The sequence below is a fragment of the Aplidium turbinatum genome, chromosome 2, assembly GCF_918807975.1.
Source record: "Aplidium turbinatum chromosome 2, kaAplTurb1.1, whole genome shotgun sequence".
Taxonomy (NCBI): domain Eukaryota; kingdom Metazoa; phylum Chordata; class Ascidiacea; order Aplousobranchia; family Polyclinidae; genus Aplidium; species Aplidium turbinatum.
Window position 1 is genome coordinate 26385366 of NC_137473.1, and position 7266 is coordinate 26392631.

The window sequence follows — 7266 nt, forward strand, 5'->3', positions numbered from 1 at the left end:
AAGATCAAGCAGGCTATAATTTGCTAGCCTTCGCTGGTGCAGAAAAACAGAAGTGTCTCTGTAACAGAATTGAGATCCTGATATCTTCCCTGCACCTATCTGTGTAATGTTCTTACCCAACTATTTCTGAGACGAAAGGCTTATTGTGAAGGACAGGAAGGTAGAAAAATGACCAATGTAGGCTTAGAAAATTTGCACAGAATAAAAACTGAAAGTCAAGAAATTTCACATTTCTAGCATATTTCCTTCTGTGAAATATTTCACTACTGGAGTGGGGCGTCCTCATAAAACCCTGTGTCGCTACAGATAGGGTTAAAACAAGATTTAGAAACCACATGAAATCTTTCAATAATCAAAAATACAAAAAACAAAACACCTAAAAACAAATAAAATTCTATTTAAATAAGGACCTTCTGATGATCCCTCTTTTAGGGTGAAACAGGCTGTAGAGGTTTTTAGTGAATTGTAACTATATTGGCTAATAGCTGATGTATATTGTATACGTGCTGCGGTTTTAAACCAAATTTGAACAAAAGAATCTGAATCTGATTATTTTCATTTCGATACATTTTACGTTGGTACATTAATTTGCTTAACTGTTAGGAATTTTAGTTATATTCCTGCAATACTGTTTGTTCGTTTATAGATTTCTGGACAATTCAGTTTCATTTCAAAAGTATGGAAAAAGTCATCAAGGAAAGGAAATCTCACAAAACATGGATATAATGTGGCTTACTCCTATCAACAGTACTACAATGTCAAAAGTGCCCAGTCAAACGTGCCCAGTTTGTGCCAGTTGCTGTTTACCATTGAGAGTCAAGTGGTTAGATTACTTTTAGAACTAATTTTAACATAAACATTGTGATCTATTTTTAGCCATTTTACTATGCGTCCCAAACGTTTAAAAAGCTAAACGTGGGCCCATACTTGATTCAAGTGACGGGTATGAGAAGATAGGTTCTCATTGTACTGAGCCTTCGGCACTAAGGAGAGTAGGGTGGCCCGTTACTTTCTATCGGTCGCCTTTCCTGCAGCAATTGTGTCCACCCAATATATTACACCCTGGGTAGAGGTGAGCAGTGTTTGTTAACAACCAGCTTAAGCCGGGAGTCGAACCAGGTTTGCATAATTAGAAAGCTAACGGCTTATCGTTTAAGACCACCCACAATTTTCCTCTTTTTTAATAAATATCATGCTTATGTTGCATCAAATGTTTTTATTTCATAAGAAATCAAGTTTTAAAATGAAACTAGTGTTTATAGAGTTTATTTGAAAACGTTTCCGTATATATTAATTTATGCTTTTCCAAAATTCAGTACTTTGTATAATGTATATCCTTAACCGCTCTTGATCACATCTTTCAGACGCTTTGGCAAAGTATGGATCAGACTCTTGCAGTTCTCTTATGACGATTCTTTGACATATATACTTCTTTTATCAATCTTAACAGTTCTTTAGCACATGATGGCTGCTTTTGTGCAACTTTATCCTTCATTTCAGTCCACAGAATTTCAATTTAAAAAGGAGGTTCATAGCTGTTACCCAGCCATTTCAGGACATAGACCTAGCTTTTGTGAGAAAATTTGTCGAAACATTTAATAGATGGTAATAAGAAGCCTAAAGATTGTGCATCTGTATTTTCCGCTTATGCGACAACAGTTCAATGTATAGGGGACGACCGTTCATAGTTGTTCCAAAAGGCAAAGAAATAGAGTCCACCAACACCATTTTCCTACATCGAGCCCTAATTGATATGACTTGAAGAATGGTTTATTGTAGAAGCAGTATATTTTTTCATCGTAATGCTTTCCTAGTGGTAATCAAAATGCATAACCTTATCCCAAAGGGCTGGAGTCTATAGTGCTGGTGTTGGTCAAGCGCTTGGTCTTCATGGCCGTGCCAGTCGTGCTTTTTTGGCAGATTTGTAGGATTTCAAGCCAAATTATTTTGATAGTTTCCTTGGAACTGCCATATCATAAGCTCAGCTTGAATTGTCTTGTCAGAAATCATTGGCGATCTTGTGACTATCGGTTTCATCAGATGGACGGCTCAAATGATATATTTTTGTATCTTCAACTTCTCTTTAAGTACAAGCCGTACAGTCAAATTGCTTTGATTGCTGTTGCCTCACTAATGAGAGCTGTTGCCTTACTGACCTTGATTTTATGGATATCTGCCTTCCTGACAATCCTTCATCAATAATAATAATCGTGTTTTATTTGCGCCCATTGCGATAACATACAGTACACTGCGATCGCAGATGTTATACAACAGACGACAGGAAGCAGCGAAGTGACATATAGTTTTAGAGTCAGCTGCTTCCCTTATGCAGGCTTGCCATTAAGTGTCTTTGCCGAGACACAGCCGCGTACTCTGGAGCGGTGTCGAACCCACGTCCTATCGAACGTCGCGCAAACGTTTTCACCACTCGGCTACGCAGCCGACGATGTAAGGTGACGAATTAGAGTCTTTTAGATTCTCACTTAAGAACTCAATTAGGGACTTTCTGTACACAATATTTACTACTGTATCTTAAAAATTTAATAGTCAAACAAAAATCCACTTTGGTGTTAACAACAGTGAAACAATCCGCCTAATGAGTGCCAGAAATGAAAACAACAATTATTATGAGAACACCACAATAAGGATGGAATATGATGCGATGTTGCAAAGTCCTATTATTTTCACGGGTGGTCTCAAACTTTTTGTAGGCAGTAGGCACTGTACAATATTTTCTTAATTTTTCGACACTTTTGGCTATATAGGTCTAATTATCATTATTATCACATATGTTTTTAACAAAATTTTAAGTTCCTATTTTTACCTAATCAAATTTTTAAGAAGTCTTTCTAACTTTTCAAAATTGTGCATAATAGCTTTTCTTCGGTTAAACTTCCAGAGAAACTCTTTTAATCCGAGAACAAAGATTCCCACAATTGATCAATCCATCTTTTGCATACAGATCTGTAGACCTACACGATAGATCGTCGTAACATCATTATCTATTGTAAATTTTATTTTATCGCTTTCCGGTTGTGCATGCTAGAAGAAGATTGGATATAATCGTATTGGAAGCGAAGACATATCATTGTTTTGCCACTTTCAAGTAGTCCACTCCGTTAGCTCAGTGGTTACGCGCCTCACTCAAGATCAAGCGGTGATGTTTCGGCTTGCGGAATGTGCGCTTGAGCAATTTCAGATCATTTCAGAAGTGCTATCCATTCAGCGGTACCTAGTGGATGGAATAATTCTCCGGCAACAACAACAACAACACTTCAATAACTATCGGAAATTCCACTCTGTCAATCTCGATAACCGGCCTGCGTCAGTGGTTCAAAGCCTCTACAAGTATGCAATACTTTCCGGATCAACCCCTCAAAGAAGCTTTCCCAGTTTGAGGATAAAGTTTCAATCATCACCCTTGCCAAAATGTAGGCTTTTTCCACTTCAGGCATTACGTGTGTTTAACCTTTCCAAACTAATTCATAGGCATTGATGCAAAAGGGAAAAATATTAAGTGCCCGAATTAATTTATTTCACCTTGTAGAAGTGGAATTCTATACCTGCTCCATTAAACCTGCAGTATTGGGAAGAAAACTCTGATCAATTGAAAGCAGCTGCTTGCTTGTCCGGCGGAGCTGAGAGAATTGCAGTGGGTTATACAGTTTTATCTCGGTGAGTGTTCTGAAAAGTCTCACTCGTATGCGACATCTCAAACTACAATTATATTGAAATTACAAGTTTTGCATGATGGTTTGATATTTTAATGGGATTGAAAACTTTGTCATTACCAAATTCAGGTTTATGCTGAACCAATGTTATGATTAAAAACTTTTATTTAATTACGGTGACGGTAAGGGCTAATTGGGAAGCAACAGTAGCAGACGATATGTAGTCACAGTTTATATCCAACCAATCAGCCACATCCTGAAATAACCCAACAATAAGACATTTCACTGGTGGCAGTAGCTGGAGGCTGTTTTCAACCGCTTCTCCAATACTCTTTCTACAATTTTCATTCCATGATCAAACAATTTCACTTTTCACATCACCTTTCCCATGAACAGTGGCACAACAATGCTTTCCTTCCACTCTTGTGGCATTCCTTCACCATCTAGTACTTTTTTGACAAAGTTACATCATCACTTCAATCCCCAGCTTTCCACTTGCTTTTATTATCTCTGCATTCACGTCTGATGAACCGGTCGCTTTACGCTGTTTCATGTTTCCCATTGCTTTCACCATTTTTTTTCGAGTAACCATTTCCACAGGCCCCTCCACTAAATCAGTCTTTGTGATATTATCCAATAAATTTTCCTCTTTCATAATATTTTTCATATCTACTTTCTATGCTTTTGATCTGCTTTTTAGACCAAAGTAAAACTTTCCATTTTTACTCTTCATGCATATTTCCCTTGCAATATCATTTACGTCATTTATCAATTGTTTTATAAGCTTAAACACATTGTTTTCTCTTTTTCCCAATTTGTTAAGTTTTTCATTGGCACTGTTTTTCATTGCTCTTGCCACCATCTTTTTTACACTCTCTTTTTTAAACTCTTGTATCTCTTTCCGTTCTTTTTTGACCTGTCTTTGTGCCACTGTTTGTATGCCACCTTTTTCTCTGAAATAGCATCCTTCACCTCTTCATCCCACCACCACGTATCTCCACGATCTCTTCATTCTTTCTTGTTCCCACAAGTCACAAGCTGCAATAACATCGTTCTTAAATGAAACCCACAGGTCCTGATCACCCATTATCTACCAGATTCTTTGTTCTGCTCATAAATTTCATTTTATTTTTTTTTCTCACTAAGTTTCCAAAGGTTTCTCAAGTAAACTCGTTCTTTTATTCCAACTTTTTTTTTACCTTTTTTGTATAAGTCTCCCACTATTAGTCTATGCTGCAATTCCTGTGGTATTGATTTTACATTCGACAAGTACCATCTGACTTACTGCTCAATCAAGATAAAATCAATCTCCAAGTCATGTTCTTCTTAGCTACACGTCACCTTCCCTTTCTTTTAAATCAAATGTTTGCAATCCAAAGTTTTTTTTTGCATCGCAAAATTCAAGTAACATTTTTTCTTCCAAATGCTTTTCTCAAATCCAAATCTCCCATGAATAATTTCAACCCTGTCTACTCGTCTTCCAACATGTGGCTCAGGTAGCTCGCCCCGGTAGCTCAGTTTGTTAGCGCGTGACTTCTGAAACGAAGAAGCTTCAAGATCAAGCGGCGTTGGTTCGACTCTCGGGTGTGCGCTTGAGCAACGCACGTTAAGGACTGCTCTCCATTCAACGGCATCTAATGGATGGAATAATTCCCCGGCAACATGACTTCAACAATAGGAAACTTCACTCTGTCAATCTCGGTGACCGAGCCTGAGTCAGTGATTCAAAGCCTCTACAAGTATGCAAAACTTCCAGGATTAAGCTCTGCAAGAAGCTTTCCCAGTCCGAGGATAAAGATTCAATCAATCAATTATGTCCATTGAAATCCCCTAACCCAAGCACCAACTAGTTCAAACTCCGTAAATCCCACTCCTCTGCCACATTATCATAAAACCTCTCATTTTCTAATATTCTCTTTCACTTTGCGGTGCATAAGCACAGATTACTCTTACAACATCCTTTTCAAAAGCAAATACCGTACCATTGTCATTTCTCTGTCACTTTTTCTTCGAACTTCAACTGTTTTACATATTGTTTCTTTCACCAAGATACTTACACTACTAGTCCCTGCACTTTTTCCTAACCACCATGACTTATATCTCCTCCCATGGACACCTAAAAACCACGAGGATTTCTCCCTACATATTACTTCTTCTAAGCAACATACATCCACCCCCTTTTTCTTAGTTCTTCACATATTTCGATTCTTTTTTTTCTATTCCATTCAATCTGCACTCCAAATTTTTTTTTGTGAAACATGTTTTCGGAACTCAAAAATTCTTCGCACCCCTTGCCCATCAAAGGGCTGCTGGGGACTACGGGCCATGTTTTTTGCTTTTGCTGCATCATACAAAATTGGAAGCGTAAGTTTTCCAGCCAGATGCCTTTCCTGACGCTAGCTATAGTTATAGGCGGTGGGCTTAGCCTTAACTCAACAAAATATTTCCTGTGTTTCTCGGTGTAGCAAGAATTGACAGCGATAGACAGGTGGTGTTTTGCCCATGAGGTTGAGCTCATGTATCGCACCACTAATTCATGCCACATATAGTTAATGTTGGTAGTGCTGACGGCAGGAAGATCGCTCCTCAACTTTCTTGTAAGGCAGCAGGATGTCTAACAAGTTTTAGTCAGCCTGTCGAGGCTGTTGCCCGTGAGGTGGTACGTGAACCCACTTGTTAGCTTAGTGTGTGATCAAGACCAGAGCTTCCGAAACCCGTGGTTTAAAAATCCATGACTGCCCAGAGTACAAAGGTGCTACTTGCACCATACACTAACCTCAATTTTCACATTTTAAATTATTCATAGCACGGGATATTTCGCTTCTTAGAATAGATGTTATTTCGTTAGAGGTAGAGTCATCGACATGTATCTGTTATGGATTGTCGTGATTAGGATTTGAGAACCGGGAACTCGATTTCGGAAATTCTCAGGATTTAGTGGTTTTTTAATTTCCAGTTTCCTGGTTTTCTCGAGTAAAAATTTTCGTTTTTTTATGCAAATAGCCAAGATGAGAGCAACCAAATCTGGCAGGCTCACAGCGATCAAAAAGGTGATCATCATCATCATTATCCTCATCATTTTCAGCCTGTGGTAGCTCACTGCTGAGCAAAGACCTTCCCTTTTTCTTGCCAATCCAGTCGATCATGTATTTTCATGTACTGTTTTCATGTATTATTGTTCCACATTCTTTGTCAATTTCGTCTCTTCATATCATTTTTGGCTTTCCTCGTTTGCGTTTGTTTTCCCAGGGTGTCGAAGTTGTTAATTTTTTAGTTCATTTGTTGTCCTCATGTCTTGCCATATGACCTGCCCATGACAATTTTAGTTTTTTTGATAGTTATCCCAATAATCTGTAATTTTGTTTGATTTTGAATCCATTGGGCAGTTTTTTGTCTCGTGTTGTTAAACCCATCATAATTCGTTCATGTGCTCTTTGCATCGACCTTAGTTTAAAAGTTAACTTTTTTGTAAAGTTCCAAGTCTCCCCGCCATATGTAACAGTTGGAAGGATGCACTGGTCATAGACTTTTTTTTTTTTTGAAAGTGGCAATTTTGACTTAAATATTGAACTTGCTCTGTCGAAGGCTTGCCATC